This window comes from Temnothorax longispinosus, chromosome 1, assembly GCF_030848805.1.
Source record: "Temnothorax longispinosus isolate EJ_2023e chromosome 1, Tlon_JGU_v1, whole genome shotgun sequence".
NCBI classification, from domain to species: Eukaryota; Metazoa; Arthropoda; class Insecta; order Hymenoptera; family Formicidae; genus Temnothorax; species Temnothorax longispinosus.
In genome coordinates, this window is record NC_092358.1 from 20,780,805 (window position 1) to 20,796,165 (window position 15,361).

Consider the following 15,361-nt stretch of genomic DNA (forward strand, 5'->3'; position numbering starts at 1 on the left):
GCATAATAAAATATTATTCTGTTGCCATTCTAATTGAATTGCGGCAAGATATTTATTAATGATCGTCGATAGTCACAATGACTTTAAATTGATATATACAATGGTTGATAAAATTGTGTTCTTATTTAAACAACTATAACAATCGACTTGTTTTACAATGTTCCCTGTGTTCCCAAGAACAAAACGTCATTTAATTAAAAGAAATTAACTTTGTTCTATTTCGCGGAAAAATACTGTTGAAAAATGCTGTTTCCCCATCGCATTCTAGACGACTTTATAATTGGAAAAAGCGCTTCGTTACAAACTTGTAATGACTCTGTGGGAGCCTGTGGGACCATGGGCGACAAAATTGTGCCCGACTTCTATATAATTAACGGTCTGTGAGCCCATCTTCATGTCGTTGCGCGCGTTGCCAAGATCTTCCCTTCTAGAGATAGAGAGATACAAAAAATTTGTCGAGCATCTGCCTATTTTGGAGTGTCCCGGCATTGCTCTTAACCAACGCGCTACTAAAAGCGCCACGGCGGAAAGGGCGCAAAGAGCTTCCGTTTTATCTGGAGCGTCGAACGACCGTGAGGAGTCCTCGGGGCAGGATGATCCCACTTATTTCATCCGGAAACTGCGCGACGTTATCCAGGGAAGACGTATGACATGGAATCGTAACGAGCGGGGAAACTCAACTCAAAGCTGGTTAACTTTTTTCCCCGTACGACCGTGAATTTCCGCTCACCCGAGGATGATTATTGCCCGCTTTATAACCTTCTTGCGGCGAAACTTTCGTACGGGTACCGGATACGTTTGCGCCGATCTTTGTCGACACACACGCATATACACGCGCGCGCGCATTGGAGACATACACATGTGCGCAAACACAGACGCACGCAAGCATATACATGTATACATGTCGCGGGTACATTTCCCACAGGCGCTCTAGTCTCTACGTGAATTGCATTAGGAATTCAGAATATCCGACGAACTTCCTACACACTGATCACTCGAGAATTTCAGCAAAGCGCACGTCGATTCGAAGGAGCTTACACCATAAATTTCGTCGTACGTGGCGTAACGCCCACCTCGTGGAAGCGCCCGCATCGCATTTGGGATGCACCAAACGAACGCATTGCTTTCCCCAATGTTGCGACTCTGCCCTACCGATTCACGCGTTTTCCGTGTTTTCGTAGACTGACTCAGAGCAAATACTACTCGGGAGTCGGGCTACTTGTCAAGCGTACCAATTGAAATATAGTAATTTTCTAATCACGAGTAAAATTGTAACTTCACATATACCACTGAGCAATATAGTTTATGATGCAACATGATCGAATGCGCGGTTCCACGTTGTTTGAATAATTACTTATATTCCTCTCCTGGTCCGCGTATATTTGTTTTGTTTAGCGTCCTGTAAATTATATTTATAACTTCTTTTTCTATATTTGTGAACAAAAATGGTAAATAAATGAATATATAATTTCATACTTTACGCGAGCTCTCTTGTATGTAATATTATTTCACGTACGTGCCTTGGGTAAGAAATATTTCTAGTGTGTACCATGTACTATCTACTTCAACTCGGGCGATATTTCAACCGATCAGCCGCGCTACGTTGTCCCGGCTTCTAGGGTAAGATAACGAGTATCGCGAAAAGTGTAGCGCAACCTGGTGTAACTCGAACCTATACGCGATACCGAGTAGCAAAGTGGCTAAGATTACTGTGCCCGAAGCTAAGTCTCGACACTGGGTCTTATGCTTCTATAGAGATTGGTCTTCGACAATCTGATATCGGAACTGTCTTGCAAGATTTATGTCAACAACGTATGTACACAATAAAATAAAATAGTCTCATCAATAAATTCGCACAAATTATGCAAAGAAAATGACCTAGGTTTTTTTATTAAATATTTTTTATTAAATATTTGTTTTTAAATATTTGTTATTAAATATTTTATTAAATATTTTATTAAATATTTTATTAAGTATTAAATATTAATTAAATTATGTGTCGTAGGATGACGTTCTCAATTCATTATTTACATTCATTATTTATATTTTGTAAATAATTTCTCTAAATATTTGTAATTAATTATTGACAATTTAGAAATCATTTCCACATTAGAAATATTATTGACTGATCAAATTTTATATTCTCTAATTGTCATAGAAGAAAGAATTAAACTTTCTATATATGCATATCTACTAGTAGCACCTCTCTTATTTGATCGTGTTTATGCTAATATTTTAACACCTGGTTGTTACTGGTCGCATTATCAGATAATCAGATAAAAACTGTCGGAAACACGGATCGCCATATTGGTCACTGTACACGATTTCCTAAAATTTCTTCCGGCGTTAGCAAGATTATCGGCGATATTGGAGCTGCACGATGCGGTTAAAAGCAGGGGGAGGGGTAATAGTACGGATCGAGGCTTTTAGAGCGACGGCGGTGGATATGCGGACTCATCCCATAATAACGCAGTCCAGGTGGATGCAGTTCGCTTTATCGAACGCAACGCACGACGCGAGTTAAAGGCCCCGTACGCGTGGCGAGCCGAGTGCGTATGCGAGCCCATGGAAAATTCTCATTTGAATTGCAGAACCTGACGCGGCCGACTGATTGATTCGTCAAAGCCGTCGCCCGATTATGCCGGCGAAGCAGATGCGACGGGCGAGAAGTTTTTTCGAAAAAAAAAAAGAAGAAAAGGAAGAGAAGTTTTTGCACATTATCCCTGTACGCGACATTGTCGCAAGGTACACTGAGAAACCCATTTAGTTGAATCAACTAAATATTTTGGTTGAAAAATTTTTTGTTGTTAACCAAATTTTTGATTCACTTAACAAAAATTTTTATATGAATCAAAAATTTGATTCACACAACAAAAAATTTAGTTATGTTAAAAATTTTTGTTAAGTTTTGAGTTTCTCAGTGCAAGAAGCGGTAATTACAAGAAAGTCGCGCCATGACGGCGAGATATTGATAAAGGGTCATAAAGAAACGAAGGCGTGCTAAAGTACGATGAGGTTGTTTCGGATCACGTTGCATCCGATTTAAAGTGCACTTCAACGTACTTGTCTTGCCCTGAGACATAATAAATTAATTTTATTTTATGCTTTAAGAACATCATCGATGTATGCGTTATTATATCGTATCATATTGAATGTTATACAAACTTACACTTTAAGAATATTGAGATTCCATGATACGTATACAAAGCCAATGGAGCCATTTGTGTGCGAATCTCAATAACAAAAATTAATGTATTCGACAGTCGCTTTATTAGTACCGTGACGGTACTACCGTCGTTCGAGTTATACGAAGAGTTTCGTTATTGACAGTTACTTCGCAGAATGAAAAATTCTGTGGATACGTGGTGCACTGAGAAACCCATTTAATTGAATGAAATAAAATTTGATTGAACCAAATCTCTTGTTTGGATATGGGCAAATGTTTTAGTTGGTGCAACACAAAAATTCAGTTGGAAAATTTAGTAATACTAACAAACAAATACAGTTCACTAAACAAAAATATTGTTTGTATAAAACTGTGGCTAGTTTTTTTTTGTTGCGTCAACCGATTATTTTTGTAGTCACTAAATAACATAGATTTAGTTGATTTCAGTACAATTTATTCAATCTAATCCAATTTCTTTCAATGTACAGCATAAGGAAATATGCACGGTAGCCATCTCTGCAGTGAATGTAGCTTGTTACAGCGTGCTAGTCAGCATGCATGTAAAAATACAGGAAATCATTCACTGTGTAACACTAACTTTATGTACATGTCACATATTTAGGCTTGCACAAAACACATATTCATAAATAATATGCCACTAAAACAGTCGTTATACGATGCACAATTTCATGTATTCTGATACGCATGTGACTGCCACGCTAATGTAAGAAGCTCAACTCACTACAATGCAACTAATATGTCTCACACCAACTGATCCACCATACTTGTACGCAAGCCCATTCTACAATAGCCGTAAGTAGTATTATATGTATAGTAATAATTGACACCACAGTCGATTATTCTTGGACAGTAAAAATCCTATTAATCAATAACTTACTGGCTTACATCTTACATCTACTTTTATACGTCTATTGTAAAATGGGCTTTGTCGTCCTTGTTCGCGTCCGCCATGTCTTCACCGTGTACTACACTACTCTGCGCAGAAACGTACGGCGCAGCAGCGGCAGCGCATAGACTTCAATCTATGATTTTCAAGTAAACGATTCAAACATAAAATTTGGTTCGTGTTACATTTCACACTAGCTTCCCGTATATATGGTTATATTTATTAAGTATATATGGTTATATTTATTAAGTAAATATACAAAAATTACATATTCAGTCAACAAAATGGTTTAACCGAAGAATTTTGTTTTATTCAACCAAATGGGTTTCTCAGTGTGGATGCGTAGCCTACGACCCTCGACAATCGCGAACAGATTTTACGACGTTAGAAGGCGAGAGATCGACTGGCGGCGGATCCTTCCTGCCGTCGTTAGCTTTTAATGAAAACGATCCAGTCGTATTCCATGTCCCGCCGCTTTGTCTGCCGTATCTGTAATTACGCGAGGGAGAATTGCGATCAAAGCCGCTTCGATATCGATGTAATTGACTTTCGAAGTTGAAACGCTCGAGCGATTAAAATCGCCGTGTAATGACACGCCGCGTTGGGTTAACACCGCGATGCGGCGATTACGCCGTTAACTGCATTAAAACGTATACATAAACTCCATCCGCTCTCTCAGCGCACACTTGCTGTGTGCATTAAACGTGCGTATCGCACTTTCCAAACCACGAGACTGAAATTTATCTGATTATTCCGTGCGGCGCAACTGCCGCAAAATCGGTACAAGAAGCTTATAATTATACGGCGCTAAAGCTCTTGTTTAAAGTTTTCCTTCGTTCTCGACACGTTACGCCGACATGCACTTTAAAAAAAAGCCGTCGCTTACGATTTCGTACAATCCATACGCTGCAAAGCGAAAATTGATACGCTTCATGAAATAAGTAGCGAGACATATATGCCGCTACAAACGCGAGAGTGGAAAAAAAAGCGTTGGCAATTTCACAAAGCAATGCAAATTATGACTCGCAATTTATCTTCGAAAGCTGTGCTAATTAGGACTGTATATATAGGGGTACTTTAACCTCTAGGATTGTTCACTTATTTGTGCGATGAATACAGCGAGCGACTTGCAGCAGTAATAATGTCAATTTCGACGAAAGAATTTAATGAAACGCCGTGTGAAATTTCGTCGTTGCACGCAATGAATATCGTATTCGTAATTACTGTAGAATTTCAGCGGCGGCCAAAAGTCACGGGATAAGCGGGCATTAAATGCGTCGCTGCGAAATATACGTTGTCGCCGTTTTCAGCGTAACGGTGGTGTGTAGCTTAGAGGTGCACTATGTCATTTAATGTAGGACCAAGGTGTTAAATGTGAAATGGCTGACTCCCTAGCTTATAACCACCTAGACGGTAAAGTTGCTATTCGCGCACGACGATTACATTGAAAGTCATAATATCAGGAATTTCTGTGCAATTTGATGAAAATATCCGTGAACGATCTTTATGATGACATATGCGTTGAAACTATCGACTCATGTCAGTACAAGTAAAACTATATTAATATTAATTTTTTTTTTATTAAAGCGGATCTGTCCTTTTGTAATCTGTTAATCTGTCCCTAAGCTAGATATCCTTTGATATCATCCTCAATAATCTTTGTATCTAAAAGAATCTGGAGTCAATAACGAGATTCTTACGGTTAATAACAGAAAAGCAACGAATTAATCCTTCACACTCAGACAGTTACAGATTATGACATGACGGATTTCTCCAGCTCGCCTCTATATCTTCCCGATACCTTCTATAATTCCTATGAAAGCACGCATCGGGGATAGATTCCTCCGTTCATCTTTCCGCGTAATATTGAGCCGAATGAAAGACGTCACGATGTATTACCGGAAGTCAAACACGGCGCGTTCAGGCTGTCTCATAACGACTTCTTCGACCTTAGAAATCCCGGAGTTCCATTTAACCCTTTGAGGTCGTATATCCCAACGCGAAGAAACAGTTACCCTGATGCATTACTTTCCGATGGCCGCCGGAAAGGACGAACGGCATTGCGCGAGGGGGTGCGAACGTCAGCCGGCAATAACTCCGATAAACGGCGGCACATTGAAAGGGCCAAAGAATCATTACCAAGAAAAGTCCATGCTGCGTCATACTGGCCATAAAGAGGAAGTCGAAAAAGCGCGACGTATTCATACAATATATTTTAAACTCGTCTCGTGTAATCTGTCGTTTAAATTTAAAAAAATCGTTTCAACGTCGGGACATATATCCATTGTCCGCGAACTACATAATATAAAGAAGATAAATACATCAACAATTCTTTATTAGCTCCCTATTTATTAAAATAAATAGAGTCTTTGTTAAAATTTTCATGAATAAAAGTTCGACATTGAGCAGTAACTTTTAATCTCTTTTTAGCTACATTTATAATTGAATCCGCTGTAAAATTTTAATAACGGCAAAATTGATTTTATATTCGTCAACGAATCCGTTATTGAAATAGTATAAGTATTTTACGGTGTCTGATAATATCATCCGATGGTTCTGAAACCCTCTGTACGTCAGACAGCCGTGCGCGGTTCGGCTTAATATTTGCGCCTCGTTTTTCTTCGTCAGCAAACGGGCAAAGGCGGTGGCGCGCGGCCGACGTGAGCGTCGGCACGCGTAATTTACGGCGCGAGTTTTCAAAGTCTTTAAAGCCGCGCAACGCGCTTCGTTTAATTACTCGAGCGAAGGCCCGGCTCACTCTCGATCTTCCGACATAGTTCCGAGGAAGAATAAGGCAGAGTGAGACGGAGTAATAATACAATAGGAGGGGAAGAGAAATCTATTGCGATCCATGGATCGGTCTATTATCCATAAGTATGCGTAAATTCCGCCGCCTTGTTTGTCGAAATCATTCGGTTTGCGAAAACTCCAGATATGAGGAAAACGGAGCAGTTGCCGTGACGGAAAGCGGGAAAATCGGCCGTTATTAAATTATGCGCATGGCCCGTGAATTCATGGAAGGTGTCGGTCGTAACAACGCATAGCCGAAAAATTCGGAGTCTCTATTTTATATGTCACACACGAGCGCGAATTTATGAGACGCGCGCGGAGCGACGATCTCGCTAAATCCATTGAGAGAGAAAACGCGTCTCACACGAGAAACATCACATATAATAAATCGCTACAACGATAATAAAAATAATCCAGGAGTGTGTGAAGGTTTTTAAATTTATTCTCTCCGTGGAAGATAAAAGTATTATCTTTTTTTTGTTTAAACCTGATCACAGTCCTACATCGTGACTTTATATTTCTATACGAAAAATATTATACGATTCGACTATTATAGTTCATTCGCGTACGCAATTTTACACTCATTTAAATGTTTTTGACAGTTTTATACCCGTTTTATATTTTATACATTTTTTATTGTAAAAATTATATTACGCGCATATTCGAATTTAAATAAAAATCACAATTAATAGCGTATAGTTTCTCATCATTTTATTAAAAATTTTAAATAAAATAAATGTTTTATCCCTGTTACTTGATTCGTTATGTTCGTCACGTTCAAAAGAACCTTATGATCGATATATCAAAGAAAAAGGCTATGTGGATAAGCTGATATAGTTTTCTAAAAATCGCATTTCCATTCATCTATGACGCTTAACACGCATGCCTCATGAAAAATTCAAGAGGGGCATTATACAATCCTAGCGGCAGAGTGGATGTAAATTTCGTGCAATATGTGGCTTGGTTAAATCGGATGAACCCTTTAATGCGTTCGACATCGCTCGTTAGAGGACTTCAATGATACGAGGGACGTGCGAGAATACATTTCACAAGGATGCAACATGAATGCGCGATCGAATAACGAAGCGATGATACATTCTTTTCCCCGCGCCTCTTTGCCCGGCACTGCATCGGCACTATCCTTGAAGCAATTCTAATTGATCACTTCGTGGAGCTACGATACGCATATCTAACTCAGAGATTTCGCAGAAGCGATATTATAGTTCGTTAATGATGCACACACGCATCAAGTGCCGATCAATCACGCGTTTCCTGTGGTTTGATCATTACTTTAGTGTAGTTAAGTAATAGCTCGTTCGTCGAGCGAAACAACGATACAATTGAATAGAATAGAACAGTACTTAACTTAACGTATATCAGGACTAATTTATATAATTAAACAAGTTAAGATTTTATTAAAATGGTATGTTTCGATATTATAGTGGTCATTGTTTTCCCTACAATCAATTTATCGATTAAAAGTTTCAATTATAAAAATAATAAAGTAATTTCTGGACATCATATCATGACATACGTTATGAAACCAAGATATGAGTGGCTACTCGCAATGAATATCACGGCGATGCGCAAGGCGTATCTGCATGTAAATTATTATTTAAGAAAGTAAAGAGAAGCGAGAGAAAAAGAGAGAGAGAGAGAGAGAGAGAGAGAGAGGCTACCGGGCGAATCTTGTACGATGAGATCACCCAGCGAGGAGCGACAAGAAAATTAATACTCCCGCGCGCAAAAGCGAACGAGGGCCATTAAAAAGGTAGTGGATGCTGCTGCCGTTGGAGGGGCAGAAAATGCGAAAGCTCCGAGGGAGTGAGAGATGTGGAAGCGCCGGTAACGACGTCCCGTCAAAAGAGTCGTCGCGTTCGCCGTACTAATATTACCCGTGCGCATGTATTATGTATAACGCGAGGAGCACAATGACGAGACGGCGCGCGGCGTCGGTGCCGCGGGCTGTTTCGATTCGGCCATTTTTTCCCACCGTCGCCCTCCGTTTCATTCGTTTTTTCTCTCTCTCTCTCTCTCTCTCTCTCTCTTTTTATTCATCCATCCGACCGACGGAATGCGTTAGCATACTGACGAGAAAATCCGTGGCGGCCACGACGACAACGACAACGGCGACGACGTGTATGTATGCACGGCACAGACGGCACAGACGAAGAACGGCGAGAGAAATGCGCGCGCGCGCGCATATGCGAAACCGACGGTAACGAATACCCATACAATCCCCCGGGCGAAGATAATGACGTTAGGAAAAGTACACCGCCGCCGTCTGCATGGGCCCGCCGCGCCGCACCGTATAGCGCGCGATTCGGAGCCGGCGGAGTGTGCAACGGTGGCAATGGCGCGCCCGTCGTCTCGCACACAGTGCACACATACGGGCGATGCATGTTTGCACGCGGGTGGTGGGTATCTGCATCTCGACTGTAAATACGACTCGAGCCGCGCCGCTTACGCGGTTTTCGACCGTCGCAGCCACCATCACCGCCACCGCCACTGCCACCATCCTCCAACCCTTTCGGGAGGGTTAGGTACCTTCGTTCGCCTCGGGTTACGCGCAAACACGCTCCGGCTTTGAGGTACTTCGGCTTGACTTTTGACCGGAACAGCGACAATTACCTCGAATGCCGGATCGAAGATAACGTTTCAGCCGCGCGTTAGTTAATGTTTGCCTGGCCTGTGACCATTGCGAGATTAATTAGCTTTCCGAAATCGGACATTGCCTATCGCTGGCTCTCTGTGGTTTACGTCTGTACACAGGATACGGAAAAAGATCCTTTAAAGAGGAAAAAATGCGGAGATTTTTAATATTTATACGAGTATACCGTGTAATTCTCTAATTGAATAATAAATTGATGGCCATTAATTGTTATATTAAATAATTATAACACAATCGATATTAGAATATTAGAAAAAAAACGTTGCAGTGTTTACGTACAGTGCTTCACAGTCATGTAATTTGATGTAAACTGAAATAAAGCAAGCTAAATGTAAAGTAATTGATGCTTAAATGGGTTGAAAAACTGAGCATTAACGACTTGGCGTGCTCGACGCAGTAACGTCCGCTTACTTATCTTCCATCGACCACGCCGATGTTACATGCGGCGGCGTAATCGCACCTGCGGCGATTCCGAATCATAACTCGACCTAACGAAGTCAAAAGTCGGGAGGGAAGCCGGCACCGGCACGCAAACCGATGTAACGAATGCACAAACAGGCGCGAGCAAATAACCGCGGCCGTAACGAAGTTAGGGAAAAATACACGCCGGAGGCTGGCTTCCAACGCGATTAGACTTCGAGTGTGTTCATTGGTGTGTAGACAGAGCGACTCTATTGAGGTGTTCAAGCGATTCGCCGCGAGATAAAAAGCTTCGGAGGGATGCGATAATTTTCCTTTTCCGTTATTCGCCAAAAAGTGACAGTCGCGCGATACTTTCATATATTTTGCCGGGAATAAAATCAAAAGTTAACTTTTTTCTTAGAATAATCTTTTTAAATACGAACTAGCGACATTATTATTTTCTATATTATATACATATTTTATGTTTTATGTATTATCATTCATGCGTATATGGATCTTATGGAACTAGATATTTACTTCAATGAAACTTAATCAGGAGTCTAAGCGGATTATGTAGTCTAGCAGAGAATTCAAAAGATAATATTCTTCATTGTATTCAGTAGTGAATAATGCTTGTGAACCCATTCTCAAAGAAATAACAGAGACGAAAGTACAAAAACATTCAATTTCCGATATCGATGGCTATCGTAAAATCACGAAGTGAAAGAAGCAAGCAGACCGAGCAGACACCGAGTCTCGAATGCTCAACTTTTAAATAATACTTCACGACTTTTATTGTCTCGAGGAAAGTACGCTACTACCTCGTTGAATGACTCGATACACACGAAGGAGAGTAAAAATGTATATCGTAATCTAAAATCTCTGATCATAACCTATGTCAGAATTGACCAACTCGGAGTTCATTATTCTTAACTAAAATATCAACTAATTTTTTATTATGTCTTTACTTAAAAGATTGGAAATATAATCCTTTTCACAAAAGCTGAACTTTTGAGATTCAGTGAAATAACAAAATCTCGTTGTATATACTCATTTATATTCAAGTAAAGTTCATTCGTTCGAAACTTCTACCCGAGGTTTAATTATCGGCTGAGATATCTAACGGAATATGAAAGGAATATTGAAAGAATATAAAAAAGTCGTAAAAAAAATTGCTGACTTTCCTTCGAGATATCGTTTCCCCGAGAAAGACACCAAAAAAAAATTCACCAAAAGATCCATTATTATTATTTTTTTTTTTAATTAAAGATTCTCTTCTCTGTTATACCTTGTATGTTTTTGCGCGTCAGGGAAACGATGCATGTTTGCACGCGGATATCTGCATCTCGACTGTAAATATGGCGAGAGAGCCTGACGTTCCGCCGCACGGTTCACCCCCTTCGAGGGCTTTTTGCCGCGACTTCCACGCAGAGACACGTATCGCTCGGGAAGTGTTTACCTTGCCGCGCGTATCAATAATACAGCGTATTTTCATCCGTATCCGAGCGACTTTACGGGTAGCACCAGGCGTCGTATCGTCTGACAACGGCTTAACTTAATCCCGTCGACGTCGACACCCGTGTCGACACGCGCGCCCATGTGCCACGCCAATGCGATCTAAACGCATTAATATTTGCTCCATAGATCCCACCGTTATCCTTCGAACTTGAACGTTCTTACGCTCCGGTATTGACACATGTTACACAACTTACGCTGTACTTAGTTAGTAGCGACAATTATTTGGAAATACCTACGCTTACATTATATCGATTAAACTATAAAATTTGATACCAATGCAAATTAAAGACTTACATTAAATAGAACAAGTAAGAATATCGTGATTTTAAAATAAAGTATTACAGTTATATATTATACATTAGATAAAACTTACAATTTTAGTAGTACGATGATAAATATCTGTAAATTTATGATATTTATCGATATTAAAGCAATACAGCTGACATTTATCTGTTACGAACATAAATATAGTGCTTAAAAGATTAAATGTTCTACTTCCTCCTGCCTGATACATTAACTCGAAGTTGCATGTTGCGATATCATTCAACAATTTACATCGACGAAAGAGCAGCGCGCGGCACCGCATAATAAATGAACATGGGGGTTACATGGAGAGATACATAAACGCGCGCCGACGCCTCGAAATCACGATTAGCGATCGCACATACGGTACTAAAGATAGTGTTGCATAACGCGCACTGCCGCGCCGCGTTGCGTATATGGCAATTTAACCCTTAGGCGCATGATGTCGACACGATGTAAATCTACCCGTTCACCGAACTGTAATTGAAAATTGACAGAGCTCAAATCAAACGTATCATGTATAATATTATTAAATTGTATTAATTTCATCAAAAGATCAATCGACGCGTTCACAGAGTGACGTGACAGAGAACATGGCAACGAATGTGTAATACGAGTACTCTTCGAGCCAATTTAATTCAACATAGCTAGATCGCTCTCTACATAGCTACAACCCTCTCAATAATCCGTATATTTAAGAGGAATTTTGCTAACTGTTATATTGATAAAGTCAGAAGTTGTGTTATAATTACTCTGACAATGAGACAAGGGTGTGATAATGGATGACTAAAATTCACAGAGAATTATCTAGGTATAATTGAACAATTTATTTTTAATTGTCAGATTTTTCTAATTACGAGATTCAATGTATAATCTAATGGTAAAATTCATGCAGATTGATGAGCCCGACGAAATAAAAGAAAATAAACAAATATAGATATAAATCACACCAATGATGTAATAATATTGAAGTATATCCCATCGCAGCCAAACTTCGAATCTGAATTGCTTTAGCCACATTAATTTCATGATTTACAGAGATATTTAATTTTGTTCGATTAGGTGGACTCATCTCGATCATTTATTTACGCAAAATCATCTCGATAGAGTAATCTGTCGGATAACGTGTATTTTACCTGACATCAAGTATTCTAACTCAAATAAGTAATGAATATACAAACGAATGCGAAAAGCCATCCGCGTGTGTTGGAATATAAGCTGGCGGCAACTTGCGGCCTCATACGCAATTCTGTGAGAAGTCACACCAACGCGACGTGCGCATAAAGACGATGCATATAATGCCTATACATCTCGACTGCAAATACTGTAGCAAAGCGAGCGGGGTAAATGTGCATGTGCCGAGAGAGCGACTGCGGCTTTGATCTTTTTAATATCAGATTTCGGGGCACCGAGTATCAATATGACTTACAACGATGAAATCTATGTTCTCATATCGATTTAACGTGCACATAAAATGATTGATGTTAGATGTTGATTGATATTAGACACAATCAAAAGATTTAGTAGTTAACAAATTACGATATTAATAATTACAGTAACAACATTTATTTTAGATTTTTTATATTTTAGATTATACCTGCCTTTTAAAATGAAAAATACGAAGAAAAAATAGAATAGAATAGCAAATATTCACCGATACAATGCCGTTTTGTCTCTGTATACCGTGATTTGTGCTGCAGTGTTAAGAGACGCTGATTGTCGAGCTCTACGCCATAATGCACTATATCCCACTCGCGCTTAATAAACATAATAGCAACATAGTGCGAGGAGATAGAATACAATATTGGAAAGTACATCGACAATGACTAGGATGCATAATCGATATCCAGCAGTGAGTGCGTCGACGCGTTTCCTTCCCTCCCCTGTCACTCTCTCTCTGCTCTCTCTCTCGCTCTCTCTCTCTATGAGGGATAATGACTTTATGAAAGGCGTACCGACAGTGACCGAGCTTCCGATACTATTCGAGGACAAGTACGCGGTTGCGTATGCGGCGTGTTGGGATGCACATTATGCACGAATCCGTAAACACATCGGACAAACCCGATATTGTGCGCCGCGGACGGTTTTCGTCCCTTGTCTCGTAAAATCCCTCGTCGCGCTGCCATCACGAGAGCATCGTTTCGGAATAATGGAACGGTCGCCCCAATACCATCAAGCTCGTTAATAAGAGGAGCGAGAGATAATGGCGTGCCCTCGAATCGAACAAACGAGAGGTATCCACCAGAGACTTCGCGGCCTTTGATCGGTCCAGCGTTTGATGAAGCTCTGTACATGTTTAACCGGTCATTGGTTGCGCGTAAGCTCAACCGAAATCTATAGTCGAAAGAAGCAATTTATTTTAATTAATACCGATTTAAGTATCTCTCGCGGTATATTCTAAATTTCAACACATCGGTTGATGCACATCAATACGTTATATGAAGTACGATATAATATAATATTCTTGATACCGAGCATTTTGATTTAATAAAAATCAAGATAAAAATAAAAGCTAACCCAATTATTATTATAGTAGAAAAACTTATTATTTTTGGTACACATTTAGTACAATGTGACACAATTATTTTCCCAGATAAAAAAGTTGCTCTTTTTTTATCTTTACTATTTTTTCCATGGAACACGAAAGAAATGGATTAAATATAAACAATCGTTAACATAATTATGAAATATTTTTGCATACAGCTGGCACACTAAAATAAGTAATTACATCACAATTAAGTTATATAATTCAGCTTTCAATATGTAACTTAATATAGCCTTGAGCTTTTTAACGCTCCTCTATATCGTCAGCATAATAGAATTAACAGAAGTACCGCTCGAGGGCTGACCTGTTTGGTTTGAATTACGTATTTGCATGCCCGTATTTGTGCGTTGTGTAAATGCGAAACTCGACAGCATCGTGATCTAGTAAAGGCAACCACAACTGCTTCCAGACCGGATGAAAATACAGTTGAAACTTTGTGTCTGGGGTTCCCGAGAAAATGTGTAAATGTTACGAAGTGAGATTCTCCACCGCTAATGAATTAGGAATGAACCGTGTAACATAGCTAAACCCGCCGTTTATGTTCTTCAATAAAGCATTACTTCAGCCGTAACAAAAATGTCATCTAAATTACACGTCGCAAGTTTTTTACACATTCAAAGATATGGAGGGGTAAAAGTCATATAGCGGTATAAGTCAAATTTTTTAAAATACTGACTCGTGTGCATAGATGCAATCTATACCATATATAAATTGCATCTATGCGCACGTGTCAATATTTAAAAAAAATTGATTTACATCACTATGGCTTTTACCCCTCCATATATAGACATATTGACAAATGAATTAAAAATCTTCGAATAGAGCAAACTCTCACATGCGTGTCAGCGACAATATGATTGTCCTGCAATTGTGCACTATCAAAAAAGGACAAATGTTATTGCCTGTCGAAACTTTACTTTCCAAAAAAACGAAACAAAGGATTTTACGTAACACGGATGTTACACCAGGGTTTTCCCGACCTCGAGAGAGTGTCTTCCTTGATTCTGGAAAAATCGGTTCGCGAGAGAACTGTTCTGCCGCTTCTTGTTTGCCTTGCCG

General features: G+C 39.6%; 1 protein-coding gene across 1 annotated transcript in view; it reads right to left on the reverse strand.

Moving 5' to 3' along the window:
• LOC139816612 (uncharacterized) overlaps positions 1 to 15,361 on the reverse strand; it is a 198,433-nt gene that overhangs the window by 161,553 nt on the left and 21,519 nt on the right. The gene's annotated exons all lie outside the window — the stretch shown is intronic.